This window comes from Thermobia domestica, chromosome 2, assembly GCF_964235325.1.
Source record: "Thermobia domestica chromosome 2, izTheDome1.hap1.1, whole genome shotgun sequence".
NCBI lineage: Eukaryota > Metazoa > Arthropoda > Insecta > Zygentoma > Lepismatidae > Thermobia > Thermobia domestica.
The window spans coordinates 263,428,334-263,449,691 of NC_137455.1; positions in this window are offsets into that span (position 1 = coordinate 263,428,334).

Sequence of the window (21,358 nt, forward strand, 5' to 3'; positions counted from 1 at the left end):
ACATTTTCTACTTAGGATGAGTGTCACGTGGTCTCATCAATCCTGCAAGGGTTAAATGGCTTCATGTATAACAACAGGTACTAACTTCATTTTTTAAAATTTCTTGTTGTAATGTATAGATTTTATTTCCCCTTTATCATGTGTGCAACACTTAGATAGTATATTTGGTAGTTGTGTGGAAAGAAATATACAGGGTGATGCAGAATTCCAACACATAATAGTATAAAATTTATATTTGTTCATCAAGAAATGAAGAAAATGCACCAATTAGCGTGTGCGCTGTATGTAGTTCTGAATGGCACATGTTCTTACTCCTCGGTTGTCATTGGTCAGCCATACTGTTATGAGTGAATGAGACTTATTATGGGATAAAATCTCTTATATTCTGTAAAAAGAGTTAAACAGTACCAAATGTTATATATACAAGGTAACTTTTCTTCTTCGGTAGGGGACTCTGCTTGCACTCGCATCATAAACTGGGCAATGTTCTTCAATTTGAGCTTTATTTCGATAAAATATGTTCAGAAGTTTCGGAGATATAGCCCTTAGTATATAGTAGTTAGAAGCAATGCACAACAATATAATATATATGAAAAATGACATATGTTTATTGTTGAGATGTTGCGTAACAACATATTTATACCAAAGAATACAGTTTTGAAGAAAATTGAAGAAAATAGTGTTTGAAGACATACATTTTCTACTTAGGATGATTGTCACGTGGCCTCATCAATCCTGCAAGGGTTAAATGGCTTCATGTATAACAACAGGTACTAACTTCATTTTTTAAAATTTCTTGTTATAATGTATAGATTTTATTTCCCCTTTATCATGTGTGCAACACTTAGATAGTATATTTGGTAGTTGTGTGTAAAAAAAATATACAGGGTGATGCCGAATTCCAACCCTTATAAATATTAAATTATTATTTGCTCATCAAAAAATAAAGATAATGCACCAATTAGCGTGTGCGCTGTATGTAGTTCTGAATGGCACATGTTCTTACTCCTCGGTTGTCATTGGTCAGCCATATTGTTATGAGGGAATGAGACTTATTATGGGATAAAATTTGTTATTTTCTGTAAAAAGAGTTAAACAGTACCAAATGTTATATATACAAGGTAACTTTTCTTCTACGGTAGGGAACTCTGCTTTCACTCACATCATAAACTGAGCAACGCTCGTCAATTTGAGCCTTATTTCGTTAAAATATGTTCAGAAGTTTCGGAGATATATCCCTTAGTATATAGTAGTTAGGAGCAATGCACAACAATATAATATATATGAAAAAATGATATATGTTATATTGTTGAGATGTTGCCTAACAACATATTTATACCAAAGTGTACAGTTTTGAAGAAAATTGAAGAAAATAGTGTTTGAAGACATACGTTTTCTACTTAGGATGAGTGTCACGTGGTCTCATCAATCCTGCAAGGGTTAAATGGCTTCATGTATAACAACAGGTACTAAGTTCATGTTTAAAACTTCTTGTTGTAATATATAGATTTTCTTTCCCCTTTATCAGGTGTGCAACACTTAGATAGTATATTTGGTAGTTGTGTGGAAAAAAGTATACAGGGTGATGCAGAATTCCAACACTTAATAGTATAAAATTTATATTTGTTCATCAAGAAATGAAGAAAATGCACCAATTAGCGTGTGCGCTGTATGTAGTTCTGAATGGCACATGTTCTTTCTCCTCGGTTGTCATTGGTCAGCCATACTGTTATGAGGGAATGAGACTTATTATGGGATAAAATCTGTTATATTCTGTAAAAAGAGTTAAACAGTACCAAATGTTATATATACAAGGTAACTTTTCTTGTTCGGTAGGGGACTCTGCTTGCACTCGCATCATAAACTGGGCAATGTTCTTCAAATTTGAGCTTTATTTCGATAAAATATATTCAGAAGTTTCGGAGATATAGCCCTTAGTATGTAGTAGTTAGAAGCAATGCACAACAATATAATATATATGAAAAATGATATATGTTATATTGTTGAGATGTTGCCTAACAACATATTTATACCAAAGAATACAGTTTTGAAGAAAATTGAAGAAAATAGTGTTTGAAGACATACATTTTCTACTTAGGATGAGTGTCACGTGGTCTCATCAATCCTGCAAGGGTTAAATGGCTTCATGTATAACAACAGGTACTAACTTCATTTTTTAAAATTTCTTGTTGTAATGTATAGATTTTATTTCCCCTTTATCATGTGTGCAACACTTAGATAGTATATTTGGTAGTTGTGTGTAACAAAAGTATACAGGGTGATGCGGAATTCCAACCCTTAATAATATTAAATTATTGTTTGCTCATCAAAAAATAAAGAAATTGCACCAAATAGCGTGTGCGCTGTATGAAGTTCTGAATGGCACATGTTCTTACTAATCGGTTGTCATTGGTCAGCCATATTGTTATGAGGGAATGAGACTTATTATGGGATAAAATCTCTTATATTCTGTAAAAAGAGTTAAACAGTACTTAATGTTATATATACAAGGTAACTTTTCTTCTACGGTAGGGAACTCTGCTTTCACTCACACCATAAACTGGGCAACGCTCGTCAATTTGAGCTTTATTTCGTTAAAATATGTTCAGAAGTTTCGGAGATATAGCCCTTAGTATATAGTAGTTAGGAGCAATGCACAACAATATAATATATATGAAAAAATGATATATGTTATATTGTTGAGATGTTGCCTAACAACATATTTATACCAAAGTGTACAGTTTTGAAGAAAATTGAAGAAAATAGTGTTTGAAGACATACGTTTTCTACTTAGGATGAGTGTCACGTGGTCTCATCAATCCTGCAAGGGGTAATGGCTTCATGTATAACAACAGGTACTAAGTTCATTTTTTAAAACTTCTTGTTGTAATGTATAGATTTTCTTTTTCTTTATCAGGTGTGCAACACTTAGGTAGTATTTTTGGTAGTTGTGTGGAAAAAAATATACAGGGTGATGCAGAATTCCAACACTTAATAGTATAAAATTTATGTTTGTTCATCAAGAAATGAAGAAAATGCACCAATTAGCGTGTGCGGTGTATGTAGTTCTTAATGGCACATGTTCTTACTCCTTGGTTGTCATTGGTCAGCCATACTGTTATGAGTGAATGAGACTTATTATGGGATAAAATCTGTTATATTCTGTAAAAAGAGTTAAACAGTACCAAATATTATATATACAAGGTAACCTTTCTTCTACGGTAGGGAACTCTGCTTTCACTCACATCATAAACTGGGCAACGCTCGTCAATTTGAGCTTTATTTCGTTAAAATATGTTCAGAAGTTTCGGAGATATAGCAATTAGTATATAGTAGTTAGAAGCAATGCACAACAATATAATATATATGAAAAATGATATATGTTATATTGTTGAGATGTTGCCTAACAACATATTTATACCAAAGAATACAGTTTTGAAGAAAATTGAAGAAAATAGTGTTTGAAGACATACATTTTCTACTTAGGATGAGTGTCACGTGGTCTCATCAATCCTGCAAGGGTTAAATGGCTTCATGTATAACAACAGGTACTAACTTCATTTTTTAAAATTTCTTGTTGTAATGTATAGATTTTATTTCCCCTTTATCATGTGTGCAACACTTAGATAGTATATTTGGTAGTTGTGTGGAAAAAAGTATTTAGGGTGATGCAGAATTCCAACACTTAATAGTATAAAATTTATATTTGTTCATCAAGAAATGAAGAAAATGCACCAATTAGCGTGTGCGCTGTATGTAGTTCTGAATGGCACATGTTCTTTCTCCTCGGTTGTCATTGGTCAGCCATACTGTTATGAGGGAATGAGACTTATTATGGGATAAAATCTGTTATATTCTGTAAAAAGAGTTAAACAGTACCAAATGTTATATATACAAGGTAACTTTTCTTCTTCGGTAGGGGACTCTGCTTGCACTCGCATCATAAACTGGGCAATGTTCTTCAATTTGAGCTTTATTTCGATAAAATATGTTCAGAAGTTTCGGAGATATAGGCTTAGTATATAGTAGTTAGAAGCAATCCACAACAATATAATATATATGAAAAATGATATATGTTATATTTTTGAGATGTTGCCTAACAACATATTTATACCAAAGAATACAGTTTTGAAGAAAATTGAAGAAAATAGTGTTTGAAGACATACATTTTCTACTTAGGATGAGTGTCACGTGGTCTCATCAATCCTGCAAGGGTTAAATGGCTTCATGTATAACAACAGGTACTAACTTCATTTTTTAAAATTTCTTGTTGTAATGTATAGATTTTATTTCCCCTTTATCATGTGTGCAACACTTAGATAGTATATTTGGTAGTTGTGTGGAAAAAAATATACAGGGTGATGCAGAATTCCAACACATAATAGTATAAAATTTATATTTGTTCATCAAGAAATGAAGAAAATGCACCAATTAGCGTGTGCGCTGTATGTAGTTCTGAATGGCACATGTTCTTACTCCTCGGTTGTCATTGGTCAGCCATACTGTTATGAGTGAATGAGACTTATTATGGGATAAAATCTCTTATATTCTGTAAAAAGAGTTAAACAGTACCAAATGTTATATATACAAGGTAACTTTTCTTCTTCGGTAGGGGACTCTGCTTGCACTCGCATCATAAACTGGGCAATGTTCTTCAATTTGAGCTTTATTTCGATAAAATATGTTCAGAAGTTTCGGAGATATAGCCCTTAGTATATAGTAGTTAGAAGCAATGCACAACAATATAATATATATGAAAAATGACATATGTTTATTGTTGAGATGTTGCGTAACAACATATTTATACCAAAGAATACAGTTTTGAAGAAAATTGAAGAAAATAGTGTTTGAAGACATACATTTTCTACTTAGGATGATTGTCACGTGGTCTCATCAATCCTGCAAGGGTTAAATGGCTTCATGTATAACAACAGGTACTAACTTCATTTTTTAAAATTTCTTGTTATAATGTATAGATTTTATTTCCCCTTTATCATGTGTGCAACACTTAGATAGTATATTTGGTAGTTGTGTGTAAAAAAAATATACAGGGTGATGCAGAATTCCAACCCTTAATAATATTAAATTATTATTTGCTCATCAAAAAATAAAGATAATGCACCAATTAGCGTGTGCGCTGTATGTAGTTCTGAATGGCACATGTTCTTACTCCTCGGTTGTCATTGGTCAGCCATATTGTTATGAGGGAATGAGACTTATTATGGGATAAAATTTGTTATTTTCTGTAAAAAGAGTTAAACAGTACCAAATGTTATATATACAAGGTAACTTTTCTTCTACGGTAGGGAACTCTGCTTTCACTCACATCATAAACTGAGCAACGCTCGTCAATTTGAGCCTTATTTCGTTAAAATATGTTCAGAAGTTTCGGAGATATATCCCTTAGTATATAGTAGTTAGGAGCAATGCACAACAATATAATATATATGAAAAAATGATATATGTTATATTGTTGAGATGTTGCCTAACAACATATTTATACCAAAGTGTACAGTTTTGAAGAAAATTGAAGAAAATAGTGTTTGAAGACATACGTTTTCTACTTAGGATGAGTGTCACGTGGTCTCATCAATCCTGCAAGGGTTAAATGGCTTCATGTATAACAACAGGTACTAAGTTCATGTTTAAAACTTCTTGTTGTAATATATAGATTTTCTTTCCCCTTTATCAGGTGTGCAACACTTAGATAGTATATTTGGTAGTTGTGTGGAAAAAAGTATACAGGGTGATGCAGAATTCCAACACTTAATAGTATAAAATTTATATTTGTTCATCAAGAAATGAAGAAAATGCACCAATTAGCGTGTGCGCTGTATGTAGTTCTGAATGGCAAATGTTCTTTCTCCTCGGTTGTCATTCGTCAGCCATACTGTTATGAGGGAATGAGACTTATTATGGGATAAAATCTGTTATATTCTGTAAAAAGAGTTAAACAGTACCAAATGTTATATATACAAGGTAACTTTTCTTGTTCGGTAGGGGACTCTGCTTGCACTCGCATCATAAACTGGGCAATGTTCTTCAAATTTGAGCTTTATTTCGATAAAATATATTCAGAAGTTTCGGAGATATAGCCCTTAGTATGTAGTAGTTAGAAGCAATGCACAACAATATAATATATATGAAAAATGATATATGTTATATTGTTGAGATGTTGCCTAACAACATATTTATACCAAAGAATACAGTTTTGAAGAAAATTGAAGAAAATAGTGTTTGAAGACATACATTTTCTACTTAGGATGAGTGTCACGTGGTCTCATCAATCCTGCAAGGGTTAAATGGCTTCATGTATAACAACAGGTACTAACTTCATTTTTTAAAATTTCTTGTTGTAATGTATAGATTTTATTTCCCCTTTATCATGTGTGCAACACTTAGATAGTATATTTCGTAGTTGTGTGTAACAAAAATATACAGGGTGATGCGGAATTCCAACCCTTAATAATATTAAATTATTGTTTGCTCATCAAAAAATAAAGAAATTGCACCAAATAGCGTGTGCGCTGTATGAAGTTCTGAATGGCACATGTTCTTACTCCTCGGTTGTCATTGGTCAGCCATATTGTTATGAGGGAATGAGACTTATTATGGGATAAAATCTCTTATATTCTGTAAAAAGAGTTAAACAGTACTTAATGTTATATATACAAGGTAACTTTTCTTCTACGGTAGGGAACTCTGCTTTCACTCACACCATAAACTGGGCAACGCTCGTCAATTTGAGCTTTATTTCGTTAAAATATGTTCAGAAGTTTCGGAGATATAGCCCTTAGTATATAGTAGTTAGGAGCAATGCACAACAATATAATATATATGAAAAAATGATATATGTTATATTGTTGAGATGTTGCCTAACAACATATTTATACCAAAGTGTACAGTTTTGAAGAAAATTGAAGAAAATAGTGTTTGAAGACATACGTTTTCTACTTAGGATGAGTGTCACGTGGTCTCATCAATCCTGCAAGGGGTAATGGCTTCATGTATAACAACAGGTACTAAGTTCATTTTTTAAAACTTCTTGTTGTAATGTATAGATTTTCTTTTTCTTTATCAGGTGTGCAACACTTAGGTAGTATTTTTGGTAGTTGTGTGGAAAAAAATATACAGGGTGATGCAGAATTCCAACACTTAATAGTATAAAATTTATGTTTGTTCATCAAGAAATGAAGAAAATGCACCAATTAGCGTGTGCGGTGTATGTAGTTCTTAATGGCACATGTTCTTACTCCTTGGTTGTCATTGGTCAGCCATACTGTTATGAGTGAATGAGACTTATTATGGGATAAAATCTGTTATATTCTGTAAAAAGAGTTAAACAGTACCAAATATTATATATACAAGGTAACCTTTCTTCTACGGTAGGGAACTCTGCTTTCACTCACATCATAAACTGGGCAACGCTCGTCAATTTGAGCTTTATTTCGTTAAAATATGTTCAGAAGTTTCGGAGATATAGCAATTAGTATATAGTAGTTAGAAGCAATGCACAACAATATAATATATATGAAAAATGATATATGTTATATTGTTGAGATGTTGCCTAACAACATATTTATACCAAAGAATACAGTTTTGAAGAAAATTGAAGAAAATAGTGTTTGAAGACATACATTTTCTACTTAGGATGAGTGTCACGTGGTCTCACCAATCCTGCAAGGGTTAAATGGCTTCATGTATAACAACAGGTACTAACTTCATTTTTTAAAATTTCTTGTTGTAATGTATAGATTTTATTTCCCCTTTATCATGTGTGCAACACTTAGATAGTATATTTGGTAGTTGTGTGGAAAAAAGTATTTAGGGTGATGCAGAATTCCAACACTTAATAGTATAAAATTTATATTTGTTCATCAAGAAATGAAGAAAATGCACCAATTAGCGTGTGCGCTGTATGTAGTTCTGAATGGCACATGTTCTTTCTCCTCGGTTGTCATTGGTCAGCCATACTGTTATGAGGGAATGAGACTTATTATGGGATAAAATCTGTTATATTCTGTAAAAAGAGTTAAACAGTACCAAATGTTATATATACAAGGTAACTTTTCTTCTTCGGTAGGGGACTCTGCTTGCACTCGCATCATAAACTGGGCAATGTTCTTCAATTTGAGCTTTATTTCGATAAAATATGTTCAGAAGTTTCGGAGATATAGCCCTTAGTATATAGTAGTTAGAAGCAATCCACAACAATATAATATATATGAAAAATGATATATGTTATATTTTTGAGATGTTGCCTAACAACATATTTATACCAAAGAATACAGTTTTGAAGAAAATTGAAGAAAATAGTGTTTGAAGACATACATTTTCTACTTAGGATGAGTGTCACGTGGTCTCATCAATCCTGCAAGGGTTAAATGGCTTCATGTATAACAACAGGTACTAACTTCATTTTTTAAAATTTCTTGTTGTAATGTATAGATTTTATTTCCCCTTTATCATGTGTGCAACACTTAGATAGTATATTTGGTAGTTGTGTGGAAAAAAATATACAGGGTGATGCAGAATTCCAACACATAATAGTATAAAATTTATATTTGTTCATCAAGAAATGAAGAAAATGCACCAATTAGCGTGTGCGCTGTATGTAGTTCTGAATGGCACATGTTCTTACTCCTCGTTTGTCATTGGTCAGCCATACTGTTATGAGTGAATGAGACTTATTATGGGATAAAATCTCTTATATTCTGTAAAAAGAGTTAAACAGTACCAAATGTTATATATACAAGGTAACTTTTCTTCTTCGGTAGGGGACTCTGCTTGCACTCGCATCATAAACTGGGCAATGTTCTTCAATTTGAGCTTTATTTCGATAAAATATGTTCAGAAGTTTCGGAGATATAGCCCTTAGTATATAGTAGTTAGAAGCAATGCACAACAATATAATATATATGAAAAATGACATATGTTTATTGTTGAGATGTTGCGTAAAAACATATTTATACCAAAGAATACAGTTTTGAAGAAAATTGAAGAAAATAGTGTTTGAAGACATACATTTTCTACTTAGGATGATTGTCACGTGGTCTCATCAATCCTGCAAGGGTTAAATGGCTTCATGTATAACAACAGGTACTAACTTCATTTTTTAAAATTTCTTGTTATAATGTATAGATTTTATTTCCCCTTTATCATGTGTGCAACACTTAGATAGTATATTTGGTAGTTGTGTGTAAAAAAAATATACAGGGTGATGCAGAATTCCAACCCTTAATAATATTAAATTATTATTTGCTCATCAAAAAATAAAGATAATGCACCAATTAGCGTGTGCGCTGTATGTAGTTCTGAATGGCACATGTTCTTACTCCTCGGTTGTCATTGGTCAGCCATATTGTTATGAGGGAATGAGACTTATTATGGGATAAAATTTGTTATTTTCTGTAAAAAGAGTTAAACAGTACCAAATGTTATATATACAAGGTAACTTTTCTTCTACGGTAGGGAACTCTGCTTTCACTCACATCATAAACTGAGCAACGCTCGTCAATTTGAGCCTTATTTCGTTAAAATATGTTCAGAAGTTTCGGAGATATATCCCTTAGTATATAGTAGTTAGGAGCAATGCACAACAATATAATATATATGAAAAAATGATATATGTTATATTGTTGAGATGTTGCCTAACAACATATTTATACCAAAGTGTACAGTTTTGAAGAAAATTGAAGAAAATAGTGTTTGAAGACATACGTTTTCTACTTAGGATGAGTGTCACGTGGTCTCATCAATGCTGCAAGGGTTAAATGGCTTCATGTATAACAACAGGTACTAAGTTCATGTTTAAAACTTCTTGTTGTAATATATAGATTTTCTTTCCCCTTTATCAGGTGTGCAACACTTAGATAGTATATTTGGTAGTTGTGTGGAAAAAAGTATACAGGGTGATGCAGAATTCCAACACTTAATAGTATAAAATTTATATTTGTTTGAGACTTATTATGGGATAAAATCTGTTATATTCTGTAAAAAGAGTTAAACAGTACCAAATGTTATATATACAAGGTAACTTTTCTTGTTCGGTAGGGGACTCTGCTTGCACTCGCATCATAAACTGGGCAATGTTCTTCAAATTTGAGCTTTATTTCGATAAAATATATTCAGAAGTTTCGGAGATATAGCCCTTAGTATGTAGTAGTTAGAAGCAATGCACAACAATATAATATATATGAAAAATGATATATGTTATATTGTTGAGATGTTGCCTAACAACATATTTATACCAAAGAATACAGTTTTGAAGAAAATTGAAGAAAATAGTGTTTGAAGACATACATTTTCTACTTAGGATGAGTGTCACGTGGTCTCATCAATCCTGCAAGGGTTAAATGGCTTCATGTATAACAACAGGTACTAACTTCATTTTTTAAAATTTCTTGTTGTAATGTATAGATTTTGTTTCCCCTTTATCATGTGTGCAACACTTAGATAGTATATTTGGTAGTTGTGTGTAACAAAAATATACAGGGTGATGCGGAATTCCAACCCTTAATAATATTAAATTATTGTTTGCTCATCAAAAAATAAAGAAATTGCACCAAATAGCGTGTGCGCTGTATGAAGTTCTGAATGGCACATGTTCTTACTCCTCGGTTGTCATTGGTCAGCCATATTGTTATGAGGGAATGAGACTTATTATGGGATAAAATCTCTTATATTCTGTAAAAAGAGTTAAACAGTACTTAATGTTATATATACAAGGTAACTTTTCTTCTACGGTAGGGAACTCTGCTTTCACTCACACCATAAACTGGGCAACGCTCGTCAATTTGAGCTTTATTTCGTTAAAATATGTTCAGAAGTTTCGGAGATATAGCCCTTAGTATATAGTAGTTAGGAGCAATGCACAACAATATAATATATATGAAAAAATGATATATGTTATATTGTTGAGATGTTGCCTAACAACATATTTATACCAAAGTGTACAGTTTTGAAGAAAATTGAAGAAAATAGTGTTTGAAGACATACGTTTTCTACTTAGGATGAGTGTCACGTGGTCTCATCAATCCTGCAAGGGGTAATGGCTTCATGTATAACAACAGGTACTAAGTTCATTTTTTAAAACTTCTTGTTGTAATGTATAGATTTTCTTTTTCTTTATCAGGTGTGCAACACTTAGGTAGTATTTTTGGTAGTTGTGTGGAAAAAAATATACAGGGTGATGCAGAATTCCAACACTTAATAGTATAAAATTTATGTTTGTTCATCAAGAAATGAAGAAAATGCACCAATTAGCGTGTGCGGTGTATGTAGTTCTTAATGGCACATGTTCTTACTCCTTGGTTGTCATTGGTCAGCCATACTGTTATGAGTGAATGAGACTTATTATGGGATAAAATCTGTTATATTCTGTAAAAAGAGTTAAACAGTACCAAATATTATATATACAAGGTAACCTTTCTTCTACGGTAGGGAACTCTGCTTTCACTCACATCATAAACTGGGCAACGCTCGTCAATTTGAGCTTTATTTCGTTAAAATATGTTCAGAAGTTTCGGAGATATAGCAATTAGTATATAGTAGTTAGAAGCAATGCACAACAATATAATATATATGAAAAATGATATATGTTATATTGTTGAGATGTTGCCTAACAACATATTTATACCAAAGAATACAGTTTTGAAGAAAATTGAAGAAAATAGTGTTTGAAGACATACATTTTCTACTTAGGATGAGTGTCACGTGGTCTCATCAATCCTGCAAGGGTTAAATGGCTTCATGTATAACAACAGGTACTAACTTCATTTTTTAAAATTTCTTGTTGTAATGTATAGATTTTATTTCCCCTTTATCATGTGTGCAACACTTAGATAGTATATTTGGTAGTTGTGTGGAAAAAAGTATTTAGGGTGATGCAGAATTCCAACACTTAATAGTATAAAATTTATATTTGTTCATCAAGAAATGAAGAAAATGCACCAATTAGCGTGTGCGCTGTATGTAGTTCTGAATGGCACATGTTCTTTCTCCTCGGTTGTCATTGGTCAGCCATACTGTTATGAGGGAATGAGACTTATTATGGGATAAAATCTGTTATATTCTGTAAAAAGAGTTAAACAGTACCAAATGTTATATATACAAGGTAACTTTTCTTCTTCGGTAGGTGACTCTGCTTGCACTCGCATCATAAACTGGGCAATGTTCTTCAATTTGAGCTTTATTTCGATAAAATATGTTCAGAAGTTTCGGAGATATAGCCCTTAGTATATAGTAGTTAGAAGCAATGCACAACAATATAATATATATGAAAAATGATATATGTTATATTTTTGAGATGTTGCCTAACAACATATTTATACCAAAGAATACAGTTTTGAAGAAAATTGAAGAAAATAGTGTTTGAAGACATACATTTTCTACTTAGGATGAGTGTCACGTGGTCTCATCAATCCTGCAAGGGTTAAATGGCTTCATGTATAACAACAGGTACTAACTTCATTTTTTAAAATTTCTTGTTGTAATGTATAGATTTTATTTCCCCTTTATCATGTGTGCAACACTTAGATAGTATATTTGGTAGTTGTGTGGAAAAAAATATACAGGGTGATGCAGAATTCCAACACATAATAGTATAAAATTTATATTTGTTCATCAAGAAATGAAGAAAATGCACCAATTAGCGTGTGCGCTGTATGTAGTTCTGAATGGCACATGTTCTTACTCCTCGGTTGTCATTGGTCAGCCATACTGTTATGAGTGAATGAGACTTATTATGGGATAAAATCTCTTATATTCTGTAAAAAGAGTTAAACAGTACCAAATGTTATATATACAAGGTAACTTTTCTTCTTCGGTAGGGGACTCTGCTTGCACTCGCATCATAAACTGGGCAATGTTCTTCAATTTGAGCTTTATTTCGATAAAATATGTTCAGAAGTTTCGGAGATATAGCCCTTAGTATATAGTAGTTAGAAGCAATGCACAACAATATAATATATATGAAAAATGACATATGTTTATTGTTGAGATGTTGCGTAACAACATATTTATACCAAAGAATACAGTTTTGAAGAAAATTGAAGAAAATAGTGTTTGAAGACATACATTTTCTACTTAGGATGATTGTCACGTGGTCTCATCAATCCTGCAAGGGTTAAATGGCTTCATGTATAACAACAGGTACTAACTTCATTTTTTAAAATTTCTTGTTATAATGTATAGATTTTATTTCCCCTTTATCATGTGTGCAACACTTAGATAGTATATTTGGTAGTTGTGTGTAAAAAAAATATACAGGGTGATGCAGAATTCCAACCCTTATAAATATTAAATTATTATTTGCTCATCAAAAAATAAAGATAATGCACCAATTAGCGTGTGCGCTGTATGTAGTTCTGAATGGCACATGTTCTTACTCCTCGGTTGTCATTCGTCAGCCATATTGTTATGAGGGAATGAGACTTATTATGGGATAAAATTTGTTATTTTCTGTAAAAAGAGTTAAACAGTACCAAATGTTATATATACAAGGTAACTTTTCTTCTACGGTAGGGAACTCTGCTTTCACTCACATCATAAACTGAGCAACGCTCGTCAATTTGAGCCTTATTTCGTTAAAATATGTTCAGAAGTTTCGGAGATATATCCCTTAGTATATAGTAGTTAGGAGCAATGCACAACAATATAATATATATGAAAAAATGATATATGTTATATTGTTGAGATGTTGCCTAACAACATATTTATACCAAAGTGTACAGTTTTGAAGAAAATTGAAGAAAATAGTGTTTGAAGACATACGTTTTCTACTTAGGATGAGTGTCACGTGGTCTCATCAATCCTGCAAGGGTTAAATGGCTTCATGTATAACAACAGGTACTAAGTTCATGTTTAAAACTTCTTGTTGTAATATATAGATTTTCTTTCCCCTTTATCAGGTGTGCAACACTTAGATAGTATATTTGGTAGTTGTGTGGAAAAAAGTATACAGGGTGATGCAGAATTCCAACATTTAATAGTATAAAATTTATATTTGTTCATCAAGAAATGAAGAAAATGCACCAATTAGCGTGTGCGCTGTATGTAGTTCTGAATGGCACATGTTCTTTCTCCTCGGTTGTCATTGGTCAGCCATACTGTTATGAGGGAATGAGACTTATTATGGGATAAAATCTGTTATATTCTGTAAAAAGAGTTAAACAGTACCAAATGTTATATATACAAGGTAACTTTTCTTCTTCGGTAGGGGACTCTGTTTGCACTCGCATCATAAACTGGGCAATGTTCTTCAATTTGAGCTTTATTTCGATAAAATATGTTCAGAAGTTTCGGAGATATAGCCCTTAGTATATAGTAGTTAGAAGCAATGCACAACAATATAATATATATGAAAAATGACATATGTTTATTGTTGAGATGTTGCGTAACAACATATTTATACCAAAGAATACAGTTTTGAAGAAAATTGAAGAAAATAGTGTTTGAAGACATACATTTTCTACTTAGGATGATTGTCACGTGGTCTCATCAATCCTGCAAGGGTTAAATGGCTTCATGTATAACAACAGGTACTAACTTCATTTTTTAAAATTTCTTGTTATAATGTATAGATTTTATTTCCAATTTATCATGTGTGCAACACTTAGATAGTATATTTGGTAGTTGTGTGTAAAAAAAATATACAGGGTGATGCCGAATTCCAACACATAATAATATTAAATTATTGTTTGCTCATCAAAAAATAAAGATAATGCACCAATTAGCGTGTGCGCTGTATGTAGTTCTGAATGGCACATGTTCTTACTCCTCGGTTGTCATTGGTCAGCCATATTGTTATGAGGGAATGAGACTTATTATGGGATAAAATTTGTTATTATCTGTAAAAAGAGTTAAACAGTACCAAATATTATATATACAAGGTAACTTTTCTTCTACGGTAGGGAACTCTGCTTTCACTCACATCATAAACTGAGCAACGCTCGTCAATTTGAGCCTTATTTCGTTAAAATATGTTCAGAAGTTTCGGAGATATATCCCTTAGTATATAGTAGTTAGGAGCAATGCACAACAATATAATATATATGAAAAAATGATATATGTTATATTGTTGAGATGTTGCCTAACAACATATTTATACCAAAGTGTACAGTTTTGAAGAAAATTGAAGAAAATAGTGTTTGAAGACATACGTTTTCTACTTAGGATGAGTGTCACGTGGTCTCATCAATGCTGCAAGGGTTAAATGGCTTCATGTATAACAACAGGTACTAAGTTCATGTTTAAAACTTCTTGTTGTAATATATAGATTTTCTTTCCCCTTTATCAGGTGTGCAACACTTAGATAGTATATTTGGTAGTTGTGTGGAAAAAAGTATACAGGGTGATGCAGAATTCCAACACTTAATAGTATAAAATTTATATTTGTTTGAGACTTATTATGGGATAAAATCTGTTATATTCTGTAAAAAGAGTTAAACAGTACCAAATGTTATATATACAAGGTAACTTTTCTTGTTCGGTAGGGGACTCTGCTTGCACTCGCATCATAAACTGGGCAATGTTCTTCAAATTTGAGCTTTATTTCGATAAAATATATTCAGAAGTTTCGGAGATATAGCCCTTAGTATGTAGTAGTTAGAAGCAATGCACAACAATATAATATATATGAAAAATGATATATGTTATATTGTTGAGATGTTGCCTAACAATATATTTATACCAAAGAATACAGTTTTGAAGAAAATTGAAGAAAATAGTGTTTGAAGACATACATTTTCTACTTAGGATGAGTGTCACGTGGTCTCATCAATCCTGCAAGGGTTAAATGGCTTCATGTATAACAACAGGTACTAACTTCATTTTTTAAAATTTCTTGTTGTAATGTATAGATTTTGTTTCCCCTTTATCATGTGTGCAACACTTAGATAGTATATTTGGTAGTTGTGTGTAACAAAAATATACAGGGTGATGCGGAATTCCAACCCTTAATAATATTAAATTATTGTTTGCTCATCAAAAAATAAAGAAATTGCACCAAATAGCGTGTGCGCTGTATGAAGTTCTGAATGGCACATGTTCTTACTCCTCGGTTGTCATTGGTCAGCCATATTGTTATGAGGGAATGAGACTTATTATGGGATAAAATCTCTTATATTCTGTAAAAAGAGTTAAACAGTACTTAATGTTATATATACAAGGTAACTTTTCTTCTACGGTAGGGAACTCTGCTTTCACTCACACCATAAACTGGGCAACGCTCGTCAATTTGAGCTTTATTTCGTTAAAATATGTTCAGAAGTTTCGGAGATATAGCCCTTAGTATATAGTAGTTAGGAGCAATGCACAACAATATAATATATATGAAAAAATGATATATGTTATATTGTTGAGATGTTGCCTAACAACATATTTATACCAAAGTGTACAGTTTTGAAGAAAATTGAAGAAAATAGTGTTTGAAGACATACGTTTTCTACTTAGGATGAGTGTCACGTGGTCTCATCAATCCTGCAAGGGGTAATGGCTTCATGTATAACAACAGGTACTAAGTTCATTTTTTAAAACTTCTTGTTGTAATGTATAGATTTTCTTTTTCTTTATCAGGTGTGCAACACTTAGGTAGTATTTTTGGTAGTTGTGTGGAAAAAAATATACAGGGTGATGCAGAATTCCAACACTTAATAGTATAAAATTTATGTTTGTTCATCAAGAAATGAAGAAAATGCACCAATTAGCGTGTGCGGTGTATGTAGTTCTTAATGGCACATGTTCTTACTCCTTGGTTGTCATTGGTCAGCCATACTGTTATGAGTGAATGAGACTTATTATGGGATAAAATCTGTTATATTCTGTAAAAAGAGTTAAACAGTACCAAATATTATATATACAAGGTAACCTTTCTTCTACGGTAGGGAACTCTGCTTTCACTCACATCATAAACTGGGCAACGCTCGTCAATTTGAGCTTTATTTCGTTAAAATATGTTCAGAAGTTTCGGAGATATAGCAATTAGTATATAGTAGTTAGAAGCAATGCACAACAATATAATATATATGAAAAATGATATATGTTATATTGTTGAGATGTTGCCTAACAACATATTTATACCAAAGAATACAGTTTTGAAGAAAATTGAAGAAAATAGTGTTTGAAGACATACATTTTCTACTTAGGATGAGTGTCACGTGGTCTCATCAATCCTGCAAGGGTTAAATGGCTTCATGTATAACAACAGGTACTAACTTCATTTTTTAAAATTTCTTGTTGTAATGTATAGATTTTATTTCCCCTTTATCATGTGTGCAACACTTAGATAGTATATTTGGTAGTTGTGTGGAAAAAAGTATTTAGGGTGATGCAGAATTCCAACACTTAATAGTATAAAATTTATATTTGTTCATCAAGAAATGAAGAAAATGCACCAATTAGCGTGTGCGCTGTATGTAGTTCTGAATGGCACATGTTCTTTCTCCTCGGTTGTCATTGGTCAGCCATACTGTTATGAGGGAATGAGACTTATTATGGGATAAAATCTGTTATATTCTGTAAAAAGAGTTAAACAGTACCAAATGTTATATATACAAGGTAACTTTTCTTCTTCGGTAGGGGACTCTGCTTGCACTCGCATCATAAACTGGGCAATGTTCTTCAATTTGAGCTTTATTTCGATAAAATATGTTCAGAAGTTTCGGAGATATAGCCCTTAGTATATAGTAGTTAGAAGCAATCCACAACAATATAATATATATGAAAAATGATATATGTTATATTTTTGAGATGTTGCCTAACAACATATTTATACCAAAGAATACAGTTTTGAAGAAAATTGAAGAAAATAGTGTTTGAAGACATACATTTTCTACTTAGGATGAGTGTCACGTGGTCTCATCAATCCTGCAAGGGTTAAATGGCTTCATGTATAACAACAGGTACTAACTTCATTTTTTAAAATTTCTTGTTGTAATGTATAGATTTTATTTCCCCTTTATCATGTGTGCAACACTTAGATAGTATATTTGGTAGTTGTGTGGAAAAAAATATACAGGGTGATGCAGAATTCCAACACATAATAGTATAAAATTTATATTTGTTCATCAAGAAATGAAGAAAATGCACCAATTAGCGTGTGCGCTGTATGTAGTTCTGAATGGCACATGTTCTTACTCCTCGGTTGTCATTGGTCAGCCATACTGTTATGAGTGAATGAGACTTATTATGGGATAAAATCTCTTATATTCTGTAAAAAGAGTTAAACAGTACCAAATGTTATATATACAAGGTAACTTTTCTTCTTCGGTAGGGGACTCTGCTTGCACTCGCATCATAAACTGGGCAATGTTCTTCAATTTGAGCTTTATTTCGATAAAATATGTTCAGAAGTTTCGGAGATATAGCCCTTAGTATATAGTAGTTAGAAGCAATGCACAACAATATAATATATATGAAAAATGATATATGTTATATTTTTGAGATGTTGCCTAACAACATATTTATACCAAAGAATACAGTTTTGAAGAAAATTGAAGAAAATAGTGTTTGAAGACATACATTTTCTACTTAGGATGAGTGTCACGTGGTCTCATCAATCCTGCAAGGGTTAAATGGCTTCATGTATAACAACAGGTACTAAGTTCATGTTTAAAACTTCTTGTTGTAATATATAGATTTTCTTTCCCCTTTATCAGGTGTGCAACACTTAGATAGTATATTTGGTAGTTGTGTGGAAAAAAGTATACAGGGTGATGCAGAATTCCAACACTTAATAGTATAAAATTTATATTTGTTCATCAAGAAATGAAGAAAATGCACCAATTAGCGTGTGCGCTGTATGTAGTTCTGAATGGCAAATGTTCTTTCTCCTCGGTTGTCATTCGTCAGCCATACTGTTATGAGGGAATGAGACTTATTATGGGATAAAATCTGTTATATTCTGTAAAAAGAGTTAAACAGTACCAAATGTTATATATACAAGGTAACTTTTCTTGTTCGGTAGGGGACTCTGCTTGCACTCGCATCATAAACTGGGCAATGTTCTTCAAATTTGAGCTTTATTTCGATAAAATATATTCAGAAGTTTCGGAGATATAGCCCTTAGTATGTAGTAGTTAGAAGCAATGCACAACAATATAATATATATGAAAAATGATATATGTTATATTGTTGAGATGTTGCCTAACAACATATTTATACCAAAGAATACAGTTTTGAAGAAAATTGAAGAAAATAGTGTTTGAAGACATACATTTTCTACTTAGGATGAGTGTCACGTGGTCTCATCAATCCTGCAAGGGTTAAATGGCTTCATGTATAACAACAGGTACTAACTTCATTTTTTAAAATTTCTTGTTGTAATGTATAGATTTTGTTTCCCCTTTATCATGTGTGCAACACTTAGATAGTATATTTGGTAGTTGTGTGTAACAAAAATATACAGGGTGATGCGGAATTCCAACCCTTAATAATATTAAATTATTGTTTGCTCATCAAAAAATAAAGAAATTGCACCAAATAGCGTGTGCGCTGTATGAAGTTCTGAATGGCACATGTTCTTACTCCTCGGTTGTCATTGGTCAGCCATATTGTTATGAGGGAATGAGACTTATTATGGGATAAAATCTCTTATATTCTGTAAAAAGAGTTAAACAGTACTTAATGTTATATATACAAGGTAACTTTTCTTCTACGGTAGGGAACTCTGCTTTCACTCACACCATAAACTGGGCAACGCTCGTCAATTTGAGCTTTATTTCGTTAAAATATGTTCAGAAGTTTCGGAGATATAGCCCTTAGTATATAGTAGTTAGGAGCAATGCACAACAATATAATATATATGAAAAAATGATATATGTTATATTGTTGAGATGTTGCCTAACAACATATTTATACCAAAGTGTACAGTTTTGAAGAAAATTGAAGAAAATAGTGTTTGAAGACATACGTTTTCTACTTAGGATGAGTGTCACGTGGTCTCATCAATCCTGCAAGGGGTAATGGCTTCATGTATAACAACAGGTACTAAGTTCATTTTTTAAAACTTCTTGTTGTAATGTATAGATTTTCTTTTTCTTTATCAGGTGTGCAACACTTAGGTAGTATTTTTGGTAGTTGTGTGGAAAAAAATATACAGGGTGATGCAGAATTCCAACACTTAATAGTATAAAATTTATGTTTGTTCATCAAGAAATGAAGAAAATGCACCAATTAGCGTGTGCGGTGTATGTAGTTCTTAATGGCACATGTTCTTACTCCTTGGTTGTCATTGGTCAGCCATACTGTTATGAGTGAATGAGACTTATTATGGGATAAAATCTGTTATATTCTGTAAAAAGAGTTAAACAGTACCAAATATTATATATACAAGGTAACCTTTCTTCTACGGTAGGGAACTCTGCTTTCACTCACATCATAAACTGGGCAACGCTCGTCAATTTGAGCTTTATTTCGTTAAAATATGTTCAGAAGTTTCGGAGATATAGCAATTAGTATATAGTAGTTAGAAGCAATGCACAACAATATAATATATATGAAAAATGATATATGTTATATTGTTGAGATGTTGCCTAACAACATATTTATACCAAAGAATACAGTTTTGAAGAAAATTGAAGAAAATAGTGTTTGAAGACATACATTTTCTACTTAGGATGAGTGTCACGTGGTCTCATCAATCCTGCAAGGGTTAAATGGCTTCATGTATAACAACAGGTACTAACTTCATTTTTTAAAATTTCTTGTTGTAATGTATAGATTTTATTTCCCCTTTATCATGTGTGCAACACTTAGATAGTATATTTGGTAGTTGTGTGGAAAAAAGTATTTAGGGTGATGCAGAATTCCAACACTTAATAGTATAAAATTTATATTTGTTCATCAAGAAATGAAGAAAATGCACCAATTAGCGTGTGCGCTGTATGTAGTTCTGAATGGCACATGTTCTTTCTCCTCGGTTGTCATTGGTCAGCCATACTGTTATGAGGGAATGAGACTTATTATGGGATAAAATCTGTTATATTCTGTAAAAAGAGTTAAACAGTACCAAATGTTATATATACAAGGTAACTTTTCTTCTTCGGTAGGGGACTCTGCTTGCACTCGCATCATAAACTGGGCAATGTTCTTCAATTTGAGCTTTATTTCGATAAAATATGTTCAGAAGTTTCGGAGATATAGCCCTTAGTATATAGTAGTTAGAAGCAATCCACAACAATATAATATATATGAAAAATGATATATGTTATATTTTTGAGATGTTGCCTAACAACATATTTATACCAAAGAATACAGTTTTGAAGAAAATTGAAGAAAATAGTGTTTGAAGACATACATTTTCTACTTAGGATGAGTGTCACGTGGTCTCATCAATCCTGCAAGGGTTAAATGGCTTCAT